The 18,074-nt window shown below is 46.7% G+C and overlaps 1 protein-coding gene across 4 annotated transcripts in view; it reads right to left on the bottom strand.

Moving 5' to 3' along the window:
- GAB2 (GRB2 associated binding protein 2) overlaps positions 1 to 18,074 on the bottom strand; it is a 97,942-nt gene that overhangs the window by 21,897 nt on the left and 57,971 nt on the right. The gene's annotated exons all lie outside the window — the stretch shown is intronic.

The raw sequence follows: 18,074 nt of genomic DNA, 5'->3' as shown, positions 1-18,074 counted from the left end.
GACACCTCCAGGCATCAGTTCTACCTGCATCATGACCAAAGATGCTCAACTCAGTCAGACACAAGCCATAAAGAATGATCCTTCTCCATCCCTCATGGCCATGGATAAACTCATGGCCCTCCTTTATTTAACAGCATAGACGTAGCCTTCAAATCCCTTGGCTTTATGTTGAGAACTTGAGTTTATGTTAAGGGAATGTATCAAATACAGCCAAGGAGGGATAAAATCCTGTTCCAGTTCCTATTGCCATTCCCAGGGGGGCAGAGTTAAGGTTACATACCGGGGCCATGTGGGAAGTGTCATCTTAACCCACATTTCCTGGCCGGTTCTTCTCTGAGTTTGGGGAATTGGACTCTCACGGTCTGGAACAGACGGCGTTGGGACGCCCACAACTTAAAACTCAATGTCAACAGCACGACTTGCATGCATACATCTTGCTGGGCTTGTGCTACAGCTGTTGTGCTGGTCCCTGTGCGAAAGCGAGCCAAGAGGCTCACAGGGGATAAGCTAGCACAGCCCTGCAAACCCTATGGTGCCAGGCAGGCTTTGGTCACCTGAAGGCTTGGCATTCACTAGTCCAGGTTAAGATGTGCCTTTTGGTCCATGTTTTGTAGTAAAGAGGGAGAAAACCTCCTTGTGACTCCATCCCCAAAGCAAAGATACACAACTGCGAGCACACGGCCGGCAATGGGATGGGCTAGGCTGGGAGCCAGGAATGTTTTATGAATGTTTTCAATCCCCCAAAGTGGTATTTCCCTCCTTGCTGACAGTTGTGAATTCCCTTCTCAGAGCACTCAAGTATTGCTGTGTGCACACAGCTACACACCATGTTCCCGGGCTTATCTGAGAGAAATAATTACTCAGTCTCCTTCGGTAGTTGTTGCTCAGAACGGCCTTTTTCACCAGAACCCAGTCAGCCTTCGCTGCCTGAAGGCAGAGGCTGGGACTACAACTCCCTGTACCCCATGGACTTGCAATGATGCCTCTGGGAAGGCAGCAATTTTTGGGTCTAGCTCCTTTCAATGTTCAAGGCCAGTTTGGATGGGGCTTGGAGCAACCTGGTCTAGTGGAAAGTCCCTGCCCACGGCAGGGGGGTTGGAACTAGATGATCTTTAGGTCTTTTCCAACCCAAACCACTCTGTGATTCTCTGATTCTATGTTTGCTTGGCATCTGTGAGCAGCATGAAATTCTCTGGGATGCCCACACTGCACTGGCAAGGATGAACTGGTCCAAGGGGCCCCACAGATAAGGTCTTCTCAGTTCTACCTTGGCTAATAGGGCTACAAAACACCTCAGACCACATCACTGACTGTGTGCCAGCTAAAACTTATGGCCAATGAGGCTTTTTTTTAATGAGAGAATAGTAGAAATCTACTAGAAATAATCCCTAGGAGGGCAGAGGAGCGCTCAATGTGTTCTCATCTTCCCCACTCTTTGGAGTTGCTCCATCATTCATCAGCAATAAAAAAGGGGGAACCTTCTCATATGGGAATCCGCCTGCACCTCTGCTTTCACTGCCAGCTCATTCCTTGAGCACAAACACAAAATAATAATGACAAAAGACAAACAACCGTACCAAAACATCCTTCCCTGTGCTTTTCCTGGCAGGGAGAGAACAAACAACACGTCCGATGGATGATTCACCATGCCATCACGCTGCTAGGAGGCCCTGGAATGCCATGAGGATGAGCATGGTACCCAAGGCAGGTTTGTTTATCGACCTTTCTCTATTGCCTCCGAGTTGGATGGCATTTGGAAAAGCTGTTGTCAGTCTGAGGACACCTTGGCTGGTTGCCTGTTAAAGGTTTCCTCCAGCAGGTTAGTGGGAAAGGGTGTCTGGTTTGGATAATTTCCCCTCTCTGGGTTCCATCAGAGTAGAGCTTCATGCAAGGACACAGGCACCCTAATATTCAGATTTGCCTATATTCTGGGTGCCAACAAGGGGGAATGGAGCTCCCCAAAAGCAAAAATGGAGCACAGCTGCATCCTCCGCTGCAGAGGAGCTGCAGGATGGGGGCAAAGTGATATTGGGCTTTTGAGCTTTTCCTTTCCAGTTTTTGCTGCTTATTTCCATTTGCTTTGAGAAACCAGTCAGGACAGACTGGTCAAGGAAAAGGAGGAGCTTTATGGACAGGAATCTGCTGCACAGAGGGCTAGGGGCATGGTTTCTCTTACCCAGTTTCAGCTATCTAAATGATATTTAGCTTAAGCTGCTCCCCTTAAGTTTCCTCTACTGACAACAATGAAATCCCCCACTTATTTCAGCATCCAACACAAGATAGGGGAGAATTACCCATACAAGAGTTGATGGGAGAGACAGAGAGACAAGGATGAGTGGCAATAAATAAATAGCATAATCTCTGCCCATTAGTGTCAGCGCTCTGCTTGCGTCTGTATGAAACAACTACAAAATAGTGGCAATGTGGGAGCGTTTGCCTCGGAGAAGCATGGGAACCAGGGAAAAACATCACAGCACTGGAGAGTAAGTGAGAGAGAAGAGAGGGAAAGGAGCCAAGTCAGATCATCCTGACCTCAAAGCATTATATATCTCAGTTATTTTAACAGCAATCAATTCTTTGAAGGACGAAGGGGCAGGAGGGAGAGAGACTGCAACAGAAGCGATGCGATGCTTCTCCCTAGAGAACACAGGTTTGCTTCTCTGAGATGAGGCTGTGCCCAAAATCCCATCCCTGCCCTGGGAAACATACCCTTGGTGGCAGTGACCCAGCTCTGTATCAGATCAGCCCTGCACATGGTGGCTACCCTTTAAAGAGCAAATCTGCTGCTCCATTGCAGAGCTCAACTTTTTGAGTCAATATTTGGAGGTCTAACATTTGGCCAGACAGGAATGCCATGTGTGCACTTATTTATTTTTGCTATAAGGGCTTCAGTGCTGGAGATAAAAGCAGCCCTGGATTACACACAACCTTGAGCATCCCACCTGGGACACCCTTATCTGAGAGTGGGACAATGACCTATGCCTGGGGATGAAGGACAACCCCAGGGTGGCAGCGTGGGCTGGGACAGGCTTCATTTGCTCTACAGATCTAACTTCATCTCTGGCCCTTTGCTTCATGAATCATCATCTCCGACACTGTAAAACCAATTTGTTGAGGGATTAAATGGGGAGAAGAAAAGATGAAAAGACAAAAAAGAAAAGGCTGGAACAGAGAGAAAGGGCAAAGATGGTGGGATGTAGCTTTATAAAACATAAAGTGGTCTCAAAGAGAGTGTTTTTGCCTTTTTCAGGGTAGGGGTAAGGTGGCAAGACCAAGGCAATGGCGATGTGAAGAATTAGCTGCTTTTCTGCCATATGCCAGAGGCATCCTTAGCAAATCTGGCTGGAGGTATGAGCAATCTGTGGAGCCCAGTGCTGCAGACAGGGCTGAAGCTGTTGAAAACTAACAGCTATCATAAGAGATGACACATTTCTACAAGAAAGGGTGTTTTTCCCCCTCCAAAGGCAGCCCAGCATCAAACCAGCTTTGTCACTTTGTGAAATGAAGTCTGGCATCCTGTTTTGGAGGACGTCATTGCTTCTTATTATTGGTTATTATCATTGGACAGGGCCTTGAGCAACTTGGTCTAGGGGGAGGTGTCCCTGCCCATGGTGGGGGTTTGGAATTACATGATCTTAAGGTCCTTTTCAACTCAAACCATTCTAATCGTATGATTCCATGATGATGATTAGAAATTTTGGTGTTTCCTAAGTGGGTTTTCCCTTGGACATCGTGCCAACACAGTCTCACCCAGTCCTATGGTCCATGGACATGGACATTGTCCACGGACATGCCACCAACGAGCAGAGTGAAAGCCCAGAAGCTGGTTCACTGTCGATTTTACATCCCCCAGCCCAGAAAAACACTTGCTTTTAGGTCCTGAACAGATTTCTTCTCATCCTCATTGTTCACTGCGAGCAGTGTGTGGGTGCCATTCCTTGCTGCAGCAAACATGGGTGCACACCTCACTTAGCAGGGATGGAGAAACAGAAAGGATGAATCCCAACCTAATTCCAGCCAGGGCTTCTTAACGGCTTGCTTTAAGTTTTATTGCCCTTTTTATGGCGATGGGAGCGTAGGGCTTTAATGCTTCAGGAGAGCAGAGGAAAACTTTTGCTAAGAGAAAATGTGAACCTATTTTATTATGCATGATTTAGTACCATTTCTATTCAAGGGAGCGCACAGGAGGCCCAAATATTTGCACTTTGTATTATAGAAGAACTGCCATTCCTGGCTCTTTACAGAAGTAATTTATTTCGATCTCTCCTTACCTTGGGGGAGAAACATTATAACTTCCAGTTTGCCAGGGAGTCAATAAAGCAGTGGTGCTGTTAAGGAGCTGCTTCACCAATGCTCAGCAAGGCAGTGATGGGGAAAGAAAGAAGATCCCTAAATTTCTCCTCTCAGAGCCCCCTTTCTCATGGGTGCTTTTGCATCCATGCGTGGGACCAAACTACAGGAGTTTGGTCCCATTTTTCTCTCCTTTATCTCAATATTAATGTTATTAATATTAATGTTATTAACATTAATGGGATTAATGTTATTTTTTGCTCCTGGTGTGGTATTTTAGCTGATGGGTTAAAAGGAAAGGGAGGTGGGTGCTGTGCAAGTGGTAAAGGGGAAGGTGGGAAGAGGGGGTTATGGTAGAGCCCCAAATTCCTCACATAGTTTAGGTGAGCCCGGCATGCTCAGACAGGGCAGTATCAGCTGCATCTAAGCCAAAAGAAGAGACAAAAGAAGTCATTAACCCTTATGGCTGCAATACCATGTCCCTGAACCATCAGGCAAAACAGCCCAGGGGTCAGTGGGAGCAAGGGTCAGTTCATCCTCCAAATGGATGCACACTCAAAACAATAGATTGGCTTCATTTTCTTCCTTGCTGGAAGCTCACCTCTCCCTTTTCCATCTCTGCAGCCTTTACACTCAAAACAAACCACTCTGCAAAGGTTTCCCATGCAGTTATTTTTCATCTGGGGTATGGGCATACCCCGTCCTCATACTAGAATCATCCAAAGAAGACCTGAAGTCAAAACCTTTCCTAAGGGTAAAATGCAAGAAGAAAAATCTCTGCAAGTGATGGGAGGATTGTAGCATGCACAGGGACAATTCTCTAGCTGGGCTCTGCCTCACCATCACTCCACAAAAAGGCAAACAGCTCAAAAAGCCGTCCTGGATCTCTCTACCCATCATTAAAACTTGAGTCCTGCCCATTAGGCAGTCTATTAACAGCACTCACTGAAAGCAGAGAAGGAAAAGGTCCCTTCCAAGGAGCTATTCCCATTGCCATGAGGTTACAAATGCCTGAGACCCTTAAAGCTTTATGCATTCAGAAATCATGAATTCACCAGCAGTAAAGGTCGTCAGTATCAGCTAAAACCTGAAGGTTTTTCTCTTCCTTTTCTTTAAAGATGCAATGATGGCAAAAGGACTCAGAATTTATTCCCTCCACATCGCCATAATCAAATAATATGCTAATGCTATTAGCATGGGACCTTGCATCGCAAATGACTTAGAATCATATTCTCTTTCAAAATACTAAGGTTTCATTTAGATTGGTCTCCACAGCAACCAAAAATGAACTGGAATAATGACGGATGAAAATCTTCATGGCTGGGCATAAAGAAAGAAGAATTTCGCAGCAGGAGTTAAGGGGAGAGCCATGAAGATGGCTTGAGCCCATCAAGGTTGGTGGTCTTGTGCCAGTCATCTTCCACCCAACCAGTTATCAGCTGTGATAATGAACACAATGACAGGATGCTCTGAGGTCCTTCTGGACGTGCAGGTTCATTTTGTCATAGAATCATAGAATCAAACCATTCTATGATTTTATGACAAATTGAATCTGCACGTCCAGAAGGACCTCAGAGCATCCTGATGGAAAAGGGGTAAGTAGACGTGAGGTTCATGTAGATATGAAGCCTAAGGAGGCTTTCTTGGTCCTCCTCCCCGCCTATACTTTCTAAGTGGCCCCAGGGGAGATGCATATGAGATCTGGTTTCATCCATACCAAATCAGTTCTCATCTGTTAAACTCAAACCTGGCTATTTGCAGATGGCCTGAGGGAACATAGCTCCTGATCTTGGGCCAGACTCCCGTATCTTAGGGTTGTACAAGCACAGACTATGGAGAAGGTATTTGCTGCTGGCTTTCCTCCATCAAAACAGGAAATGCTGCTCTTTCCTTCATCTCGTCTGCTCTGCTCACAAGCTCGCTATGATGGGCACTGCCTCCCATGAGGATCTAGGATGAGAAGGACCCGCAGCATCCTCTGCCCAGTGCCCACCAGTTGATTGCATGGGTTTGTCTCATTGAAAACACTCCCCGAACGCATTTGAAACTGAGCTGAACTTTGCAATGCCACAGCTGGAAAGCTATTGAATAGAAAACAGCTCTAATTTCCCTATGAAAAGGTTTTCCCAGCTGCACCACTCATCTTCCCTGCACTTGTTTCATTCTGCGGTCACCATTAAGTCAGTGTGATCCTCATCCTGTTTGGGGCTTCTCGGTGTACCCCTAATAAAATGAATATTAGCAATGTGGCCCACAAAAACGCCTTCGAAAGCAATGTCAGAAAGTGGGAGGTGTCTTGCTTGAGAAAGGCTGGAGTTCAGGCAATGAAAACAACCCCGACCAGTCTCTCAGTTCTGTTTGTAATTATCTGCGCTCCGGTGGGTGTTAAAACATCTGTACTGGTTTGGCAAGGACCGGAGAGCAAGACTTTTGCCAAAGGCAAGGACTGGCGTGGGTTGAAAGCAGGACAGACATACATTGGTGTAGTATTCATGCTCAGAAACACAGGGCTGGCAGCTTCTCCTGCAAGGTCAGAGTCAGCCCCATCCCCACATTCCTCATCCACCCCGGCTTGTACCCCTTGGGACCATCCCAAGAGCTGAAGGAGGTTAAAGGAGATGTGGGGTTGGCTGGAGTCCTCAATCCTGCTGGGTTTAACATCCCACTGGACTTTGCCATCAGTTCAGTTCCACGTTATGCTCTTGCGTTTCTTATTCCATGCATGACCCTTTCCACTTGGATACCCTCCATCTCCTCATCATGCCTGGTCATGGACAAGCAAATCTCTCCCCACTAGATATTTCTGCACTGAGCAACGGGACAAGCTCCCAGCATGGATGTTGCTGTTTGAACCTTGTGCACTAAAGCATGGGCTGGCTTTGTGGTTATTTTTAATGCACAGCAGCAGCAGAGCTGGATTTAGTAAGGCAACAGAGCGCAATGTAGAGCTTGGTCCTCAGGAGACTCGGGCAAAGCAGATTTATCACAATCTCCTTTAGGGCAATATTTCTGGATTCTGGCATTCCTCATCCCCTGACTCAGGATCAAATCAACCTCCAGCATCCAAAGACTGAGGCAAACCTCTCTGCCCTGATGGGTTGAGAACCATCCCATGGGCTTATTCAGCATACCCTCACCCTCTTCTTTCTTGCTCAAACGCAGCTCACAAAGTGCTGTGAGCCCACCCTTAAAACCCACAAGAGCCAGATTACATTATCACCCATCCATGCACACACCACAGATGGTACCAGCACCAAGACCAAAACCAGCATCTTCTTGCCCGGTGCATCTCCTGTGCTCTGAGCTTGGCTTAGGGCCAGCCGAAAATGTTCTGACATCCTCCAGCTGGGAAACGTCATTTAATCAAAACAGGAGCTTGCCAAGGGACTGCTTGAAGCCAGAAATTACCTTTAGAAGATAAAAGTGTTTTTAAAGTAAAAGGGGAGAAGGTCAAGGTGTTTGGATTCATTCTCATCAGAGTGAATGGGTTTTTGGGGGTGGATTGCCCTTCTTTGACCGAAGATTGCCACCACGTGCTTTTTAGATGTGAAAGCGTAATCCTGAGCGGAACTCTTGATTTCTTCTGAAATTCATTCAAATTCAGACTGAAAAGGTGTGAATGAAAATCGACACTCAAAGTGGATGAAAATGAATTCCAGTGAGGGGAAAAATGAACATGTTGAGTTTTTACCACCTCTAAAGTGGAGTTTGTGACGGGCTCATCACCCGCTCTGCTTGCTGCAAGGGCAGCGTTCCCCCAGCATCACCTTGCTCAGACTCCATACGTGCAGCTTCTGAGAACTCTTCCTTCCTCACAGGAATGTGATTTATTTTCTTTTAATTTTAATTACCTAGATTGTAATTAAATGTCCAAACTTGGTGTATTTGGCTGATGAAACAGATCTGGATAAGATCCAATACTTAGTGCCCCTCTCATCACTATCACGGAGTCCTTCACTCATGGGATGAAAAGTGGTTTGGTGACAAAGTATGCAGTGCATTGGATCTGTTTCTCTCAACAGATGCTGGAAGGAATAAGCCATGATATAATGGATTTTGGCTGCAACCACAGGAATGCAGGAATTACCGGGACCAGACCGGACCAGAAGCCAGCCTGCTCCAGCTTTCCATATCCAAATGCTTCAGAGACAGCTGAGTACGTCACAGGAATCACTCATGCAGCAACACACCCACAGGGAAAACTGATTTGTGCCTCACTTCATCATTTATAAACCTTATTAAAGCAAATATTTTAACTTATCTAACACAACTGAGGGCATTCTTGCACTCATGGCAGTATTAATTCTTTAAGCCACTTTATCTGTAAAACCAACCACTGTATCATGCAGGTTTGTGAACACAGGGTTGGTTTTCCCTTCCAACTGCACCAGGAGACAGCAGACAGTAGTTTATATTCTCATTACTGAGATATGTCAGTGTTTTTTTTACTGCAAGAAGCAATGTTTGTCTAGGACATCATGGACTTATCTGCATAAAACTATTTGTGTCAGGCAGAGGACAGGGTGGTCCTTCCAGCTGCATGCCAAAGAAATTTAAAGCATTTGCAAGTCTGTACTCTGAGCTCTACTTAAAGGTAGCAGAAGCAGAGGAATTGAGTTTCTGGTGCATTACAGAGAAGCCAGCAGGATCTCAGGCCCTCAGACGGAGTTATGTCGATGCCAAAGAACAGATATAATGGTATTTAAAACCTGTAATAAGCTATAAAAGCACGAATGAGTTTCAAGTGAAAATCATTGAATCCTTTTCTTAGACTCATGAGATGAAATTTGGGGATGAGAAAAGGCCACAGGGGTCAAGAAACTGGGGTTGAGACACTTAAAAATGTAAAGACTGAAGAGACATCACAGTGCTCTCCAGGAAAGACAAAGTCTGCTCTATCAGGAGACAAATCTCAAGAGAGGAAAGCAGTGTTTTTACCTGGAAGATCATGTACTGACCAAGTTTTGACCCTAACACTAGTCATCAAAGCAACCATCAACAAGCAAAAAGACTTACCACAGAATTTATGGATTTCAAGTGGGTATTTGAGAGACTTCATCATGACTCATTTGAGAGCAATGTGAACCGTTATGGCAAGCCAGCAAAAATAATTACCATCATAAAGGCTTTATATCAAGGTTGAGCCTGCAAAGTATATGCAAGCTCGAGGGAATGGTTTACACAGATAGCAATGTCAAACAAGGTGGTGCTTGGCAGGGCAGGTGATCTGCTGTGAGATAAAGGTGAGGATGGAGCCACAGGCAGTGCAATAGCCACTCATTACACTTTCACATGTGATGAAGTACCCAGAAGACTGCCCAACACTTCAAAAAGAGGATTTGTTGTCAGTTATGAAAAGAAACCAGCAAGTGCAATGAGTCACTCAACTCCAGCTTACTTTCAAAAGCAATAGCATATAAGAACAGGGGTAGTTATATATTTGGCAGGAAAATGATGGAAGGCAATCACACCAAAAACTGGCAAGGAGCAGCGGTGTTGGCAAAGATGGGATTTGGTCATGCGGAGCTGAAAGAACACATGATGAAATCTTTGAGGTGAAACGTTACTTTCCATCCTAATAAGCAGATTCAAAGGGTGGCAATCAGTCAAAGGTGCAAACGAGTCAGATGCATTCCTTGGCATGTGGCAACGACCCAGTAAGTATGAAAGGATGCTGCATGCCCAGCAAGAGCTGAGATCTGCCAGAGCTTCACCACTCACCATGGAGCAGACGGAGGATGATGAGGGACATCACACAGAGCAAAAAGGGTAAGAAAACATGAGTCTGGACCTACCCAGAGCCAAGGGGTATCAGACAACACATTGTGATACGGATTCAGATGAGGCAATGTCTCATCTTGTGCTCTGCCCTCTCACCTTCCTGCTGATGCTAACAGGGTACAACCCCAGTTTTACCTGCTGGATTGCTGAGGTATCTCAGCTCCTTACCATGCTCTGAAGCCTGGAATTTCCCTGGAGCATAAATTCATTAAAATCACAGAGTCATAGAATATTTGGGTTGGAAAGGACCGCTGGAGATGCTCTAGTCCAACCCCCTGCTCAAAGCAGGGGCAGCTACAGCAGCTTAGGACTGTGTCCAGTTGGGTTTTGAGTATGTCCAAGGATGGAGATTAAGGTTTTGTTTAGTTTTGTTTTTTTCTCATGCTTAACTATAAGTATTTGCCTCATCCTCTGTGGCTTAAAGTGATTTTAAGTATGGACCAACAGTTGAATGCCATGGGGCATCCACGGATCAGGTGTAACCCCACAGTCCAAGTAATAAATTGCCAACATTACAGCTCTGACATCGTACCACACTAAATAATGCAAAAGTATGCTTGAGAAGCAGGCAGTAATTATAACTGAGGCATAGAATCCATCTAGGGAAGAAGTGTTATCTTTACAGATAAAAATCAGTAATAAATGCTACTGCATTCATAAATAAAGATCAGTCTGGAAACAAACCCTGAGTGGTGTCATGGAAAGTTCACAGCAATCGACAGCTTCACGGCTCCTTCCTGCTCTGTGTGCTTCACTCAAAGGCTTTAAGGGCTTTAGAAAGCTTTCCCTTTACTCAGACTTGGGTTTAATTGTAAATATAAAGCAACACAAAGCAGTAAACAAACAGGTATTGGGGTCTGGGAAATGAGAGTCTAAATCTGCTTTTATCAGGTTTTACAAAGCAGTGCTTAAGGTGTATAAACCATGGCCCCTGTCACAAGGTTTGGAGGGAACACTGTGAAATATATGGAGGGAAGAAAAGGGGAAATACACTGGTTTTGGGGGAAAAAGTGTCACACAACGAAAAACTACCTGAAATTATCCACTGCAAAGGTGTGATTTTCTCCCTCACCCTCCAACTTGCTTGCACACATGTTTTGGGGTCCTGCATCCATCACATTTCCCAGTCCGGCCCCTATATGTTGGGCATTACCTGCAGATCTGCATCCTGTCCCTATGCCTGAGCAGCTTTGCAGACACGAGGTACAGCTCCCATTAACCCCAATATGGCACATCTGGGGCTAAAACACTCCTAGGACCCCTCTGGGAATATAAATGCAGGTGAAGCTAACTGTGAGTTTCCTCTCAGTTAGATGACACTCAAAATGCCTCCCTCCCTCCTTTGGTTTTGCTCAGACAGTGCTGCTTCACCAGTCACTTTGCTCCAAGCCCATCAGCTGTTTTTGTTTCCAAAGGCTTTGCATGGTTTTGCTTTTTGATGTGATGCTGATACCATCTGCTGTGCTCGTTCTTCCACGGTCAGTAAGTCATCCTACAAATTCCTCAGCGCCCATTAAACTAATGGGGCTGACCTGACGTGCATGGTGCTTATAGTGATAAAAGCCAATTATAAACCCAAGAATTACTTTAAATGGGTTTCTGATTCTGGGTACCTGGCTCAGGAGGCAGCCCTGAGACATATGAATGCAGCTTGCCAGCTTCTGCTGGGAAACCTGTGCTGCAAAGGCTGGGCAATGCTTTTTGCTCTAAAAAAATCCCCAAAACTCTTGAACTTCACATTTCTTCCTTCCCTCCCAGCTCAAATCCCAGCCCCAGCTCAGCAAACTCAGTGGGACTTTGGCCAGGAAAGGGCAGGATTTTCCCTAAAGGCCCCAGTGCTCCAGTTCCATATTTATCTTCAGAAGAGGCCAGTCAGATACCCTTGTGCTGGGTTCCTGCTGGGAAACAGTCAAGAAGAACTGGAGAATTTGGCTGTGGGTCTTTTTTGAAAGCTGAGCATAAATTCTCCCTTTTGCTGGTTGATGGTTTTATTATTTGCAGCCACATAAGAGCATTCTTTGTCCAGAAACCTGGTGCTCCCACAAATGGCTGCATCCTCTGCATGTTCCCATCAACGCTGGGTTAAAGGGGGCTCAGCTATCATGTATCTCCCAAGGGTCTCTCTGGGATAGCAGAATTATGGGTTTGCAAACACAAGGCTGACGTATCTTCTGGATTTAAGTCCCACCTCTCCAAAATGTCCACAGCCTCAATAAAACCTCTACATAATTAAATCCTAATAATTCCCAAATTTCCAAATCCCAAACTGAAGAAAGTATTGATCCAGCACTGCAAACTTCAGATATTCAATTGCATTGGACCCCCTAAAGCCAGAAGCTTGGTTTTCTCACCGTGTAGATATCTTAAGACCTTTTCTCTAGCCTAAAACCCTCTACATCCTTGTTTCAGCCCTTCTCTTGGCACTCAGATGGGCTAGAAATCTGCTCTTGGTATAGAGTCATAGAATGGTTTGGGTTGGAAAGGACCTTAAGATCATCTAGTTCCAACCCACATTAAGGGCATTAAGTATTACGGACAGTGACCTTCACAGCAGTGCAGTGTTGACTCTGGTCCTGCAATGCTTCTGGTAACACAATATGATGAAGAGCTGAGTACAGCAAGAACAATAAGGTATGGGAGGATAGTGGAGGTTGATCCTCATCCAGTGTAAACAAAATGATGACAAATGACACCATTTGAAGATCCAAGTATCTCAAAGGTCTTGACAGCAATCCTGAGAGCGGTGGGATTCACCTCAGCAGAGTTTTAGGATCTATAAAGTGGATGCATTCACCTGAGCTCATCAGTCCTGGTTCCCTGGAGAGCCAAGGGAAGGAAATGGGCACTTATAGGGTGCAAATGATTTGCGTCTTTTCAGACATCTTTACCCATCTTCTTCCCAAAAGTGGGCAGCTTATAACCACTGGCACATGTCCCACTCTCAATGGCATTAGTTCCCTCTCCAGAATGCCAGAGGAATCACAGCAAGGAGACCCTGATTGGCTGGTAGAGATCAGCAATGATTTCTCTCTGTTTCTGTCTTCTAGGAAGCAAATCCTGCATTATCTGTGTCTCTCTGCTCTTCAGCAGACTCATTAACGCCTCAACTAGCTCCTGTCCAAAGGGAAAGAGGGAAAAAAGTAGGGGGAAAAGGCAGCAGGCACTTAACTGCTCTCAAGCTGCTCCTTTGTGCCAAGACCACTCCATCTCCAGTATTGTTTACACTGAAATAAAAGCTCAACAGTGTCAGATCTTAAAATAACTTGCTGTTTGTGGAGCAGGAAAACCAGGGTCAGGGAAGTTTGGAATAAATTTAAAGGGATAGGATGACTAAGGGATGAATTGGGACTTGGGCAAGGAGGTGTTCACATGCACCTAAAGTTCAACCATAAGCCTGGTGCAAAGTGAGTTGGGGTTGCTGGCTCTTCCCCATTCATTCCAGCAAGGCTGGGTCAAGCCTGGGGCTGAAACATGACAACTGCATTTGTCCTCCCAGGGTGAATCTACAGCCATGGTTCTTTCTCTTGTTATGAAAACTCAGAACATGGTAGAGAACGATGGGTGGGACAGATCCAGATGCCCTCAAGGTGTGAAACTAATGGGCCTAGATGTGACACATGATGTTTTAAAAGAATGAGCTCCATGATGCTGAGTGCAGAAAGCATTGATGGGAACACCAAGGAAAAGGCTATATCTACACGTACGGTAGGATGTTGGGTGAGAGGAAAGGGCTCAAGGCTCAAGGGCTCCACACTGTCATCCCAATGCAGGCCACCTCCAAGTCCCAAATGGTGCAGGGGACCATTGGGTAGGTGAATGACACATGGGAAGGTGGGATACATAGAGACAACCCAACCAGACCTGCCCCATCCACCCCATGGATCAAGCGCAACTCAACTGTAACCTTGCTCATCGCTTGATGTAGAGTGTCATACTGTCTGTCAGGGGACGAACTGCCTCCAAGTGAGCTGATATCCAAGTACAGCTCATACCAGTGCTTAAAGGTGAAGTCAAGACCAACAGACTTGTGTCAACAGACGCTGAAGAGCCAAGTCCTGGCCCAGCTTGAGGGCACAAGGCTCCACAAGAGGCTGCTTGCTCGGCTGCCCTTAGGTGGCAGTGCTGCCTGCAGGCATGGAAACAAAGCACATCAGGACCCGGGTGCTTCTAGGGACACAAGGACACCTCCACATCTCCCTCCTTGTTCCTATTTCTCAGTTCCTATTCCTCATCCCCCACCACACTCCCTGGCACAGTGCTGGGCTTGTAACTCTTCCAGGGGCTTGAGCAGGGAAGGAAGGAGGCGTGTGGCAGACACAATAGCAAGGAAGTACCTGGTCTTGTGGCAGTCATTAGTGTTTCCCCTCTGCTTCAGTTCTGCCTGGCCATGAGAGAGACAGCAGCAGCAGAAATAGAGGGGCTGCCCCACAACCTTCCATGGGCTCCCCAGTGCCTTGCTCTTGTACATTGGGATGGTGAACACTGGTGATTCAGGGGTATCTTTGTACTGGGTTTTCTCCAGCCCGTCTTGAGCTCCCTTTGCTCAGCAAACACCCATGCAAACCTGGCTGCAAGGAACTGATGGGGTGGGAGGCATCACTGGCCTGATGCTGGGACCAACACACTTTTGGGGGAGAAGCAAGGAAGGAGCAAGAGCAGCCATATGTGAGCAGGCAGTGAGTTGGGGAGCAACCAGCCAGCAAACCAATGGGACCCCCAGCCAAAGCAAGTCAAGTAGGTACTAAAGCAATGAATTTGCACTCATGGGCTGGAAGGGGCACCCAATACAGGGTCTGGGGCAGCATAAAGCCAAAGAGAGCTTCAGTGGAGACCGTGCACGTGCGGCATAGGAGCTCCCATCAATATGAGTGGAAAGTGACTGTTGTCTGTAGGTTGATCTGACAAACTGCTGGAGTGAGTGTGGCTGAGTTGAAGGAGGAAGGAGAGACACTCAGCTCTCTATTAAACATTAATTCTCAGCCCTGACTTGCATTCGGTGAGACAGTAAAAGCCTGGAGACTACTGGGGATTGATCCCAGCCGCGATGTGAAATGCCAGCACCGAGCCTTGGAGATAAAGCAGGGAGTGAGACAGAGCCTGGGACTGCCCTGACACAGTCTCCTGGCAGAAAGCAGAGAAATAAATGAAACAAAGTCCCAGATTAAATAATAAAATGAAATGAAATGAAATAAAGAGAAGACAACATGCCTGTGCTGGGTGGGGGAGGCCACCACTGCCAGACACAGCCCATTGGGGCAGGAGCCCAGCACCATCCTTTTCTCACGCCCTGCTCACCCTCTCCGAGCCTTCAGCTCAGAGCAAAGACATTTACTTACCCTCAAATATTCCGTTCCCTGCTTCCATGGCTGGGTTACACCTCTAGCACAGGGGTATTACTACAGTGCAGGAATATGCTCTTAACCTCTCCTGAGTGTTTGCTCAGCACCCATGAATCCAAGCCCCTGAGAAAGCCCCTGCCCTATGGAGGAGGTGGAAAAGGAGCTCCAGGGAGCACAGTAAACTGGGGTAGAGTTAGTAAAGGTATTGACCCCTCTGAAACAACCTGTGCACAGGGCCCCTGCAAGGACACGCTTGCTGCAAGGACACAAGGTTCACAATTATACACTGCCATAGCTGTGCCTCTGTCCTATCAGGAATGGAACAAGGAGGGGAATTGGCTGAAGCATCTGCTCCAGAAAGAGTTAATGGCACATGAGACATGTTTAGTGGGATTTGGGTTGGGTTTTTTTTAACTCCAACAAACAAAGCATATGAGAAAATCCAGTTCACAGCTGAGCCCTGGCTGCTTGCCCACTAGGGCAGAGAAAATGCAGATGGTTTGAAATACCCACGTGCCTGTGTTTCGCCCATAGCCTGTGGCTCAGGGTCCCCACCAGGTCTCCCCCCATTGCATGTGAGTCAGACAAGGTGGCAGCAATGCAAATTGCAGTGAAAAAGCAGCGCTGAGCCAGGAGTAAATCTACTTCCCTTGTGCACCATCCGGACCTGCGGAGGAGCCGGGATGCTGCAAGGCTCTGCTTGCACAAAAATAGTAATTAGCTCTCAAAGTAAATAGGTGTTAACAGAAACAAAGAGCTTCGCCGCAGCCTGTGTAAACACTTTAGAGTCAATTTAATTTCCCTTCTCTCAGCAGATGCAATTGTGCTGCTCTGCAATTGTTTTCAAGTTAGGGCAGGGAATGAATTCGTGATGGCTTTGCAGAGCGGCTGTTCCTACTGGTAGCTGCAGTACTGGGGCCACCACTTCACTGACATTTAGGTCCCTGAGGCTGAATCGAGCTTCCTTTTGAGGAACCAGATGTATAATGCAGCTGTTGATCAGCTAAACCAGCATCTAACCATAGCATGATGTTAAACCACCCTAAACTCCAGCCTGTTTCTTAATCCTTAGGGTCCCCCAGTCTAGACAGGACATGAAGGGCTAATGTGAAAACCAAGCGACAGACCATTTACACTCTCCTATTGAGCTGCAAACAGAAAGAAGCATCAAAGGGTATAAATTTGTTTGGTCTTTTAGGTCTTTTGCCTTTTGGGAGTGAGGGCAGCACTGTCCTGTGCCAGTGCAGAGGGTTTGCAGCCAGTTTACATCACCACATGCAGCTGCTTTCATGTTGTGCCTTTGCTCACTAAATCATGCTAAAAAGCAACCAAACCCCCATATTTTCCCTACTATCATGGGGAGCTGGTAAAATAGGCTTTTACTCAAACTGCCCCAAAAGCTAGTGAGTTTTTCCTCCACCAATGGCGGGTTAAAAGCAAACTCACGACCGGTGCTGGGGCTCAGCTGATGTGGGGTATGCCTTCAAGCAGGAGGCCAGGTTGGACGGGGCTTGGAGCAACCTAGTCTAGTGGAAGGTGTCTCTGCCCATGGCAGGGGGTTGGAACTGTATGAGTTTTAAGGTCCTTTCTAACCCAAATATGATTCTATGTGAGGGCAGCTGTAGTAAACGATGGCAATGGAGTGTTTCCCGTTCAGGATGCAAATATATCCCAGCCAGGAACAGCCCGGCTTTGGGGCTGGACCCAGCAAGGCTTTTGGGTCAGTATAAAGGAGTTGCACACCGAGGAATGAGTACAACCAGAAAAATGTGCACAGCAGCTTCCCTGGCAGTCTCTGATGTCGTTCCGCCACGCTGCCTGTCTGCTGGGAGAGGGAGGTTTAGTTAATTAATTGCTACAATTAGCATGGAGCTATTCCTGCCCCTGATGGTTACCTTTTCCTCCTCTTTTCGGTGCATCCAATTACTGACTCATTCATTCTCCAAGGCAGAGGCCACAACAAGGCACAGAGAGGCTGCAGGATGAGGGAGCGAAGGTCTAAAGAAGAAATGCCAGATGTCCAGGAACCGTCTTTATCTCATGAAAACTCCTCATCATATCATATAGAATGGTTTGGGTTGGAAGAGACCTTAAAGCTCATCCAGTTCCAACCCTCTGCCACGGACAGGGACACCTTCCACTAGAGCAGGTTGCTCCAAGCGCCTGTGTCCAACCTGGCCTTAAACACTGCCAGGGATGGGGCATCCTCTCCCATCCATCTACCCATGGCTTCAAGGAGGTGATGAAGAAGAAGCCCCACAATTACAAATACTGCTACAACTAGTTTTATTTCCCCCTCCATCTGACCCATCATGAAGGACGGGTGATGGGCTTAAATACACCAAGATGGACAAGGCTCCCAATACTCATCACACTGCAACAACCCCTCAACCTCTCTGCGCAGCCTCAGGCCACAGGTCCTTCAAACAAACATTATCTACTTTGGGAAAGCAATGATTTATTTGCCATTCCTTAGCAGGGATGGTGAAGGAAAGGTGAGTGTGGGGTCACTGCTTTAGCAAGCACCAAAGCGAAGCACCAGCCCTGAATAATTCATGCTCCCTCTTCTGCAGCATCTGGACACATCTGCTGCATTCGCTTTTGCAGGCTTTTTCCCAGCTTACTCAGAACATCTCTCTTTGGCAGCTGGGTACTGTTTCAAGT

This window comes from Strigops habroptila, chromosome 2 (assembly GCF_004027225.2).
Source record: "Strigops habroptila isolate Jane chromosome 2, bStrHab1.2.pri, whole genome shotgun sequence".
Taxonomy (NCBI): domain Eukaryota; kingdom Metazoa; phylum Chordata; class Aves; order Psittaciformes; family Psittacidae; genus Strigops; species Strigops habroptila.
This window is presented reverse-complemented; position numbering and strand designations above follow the sequence as displayed.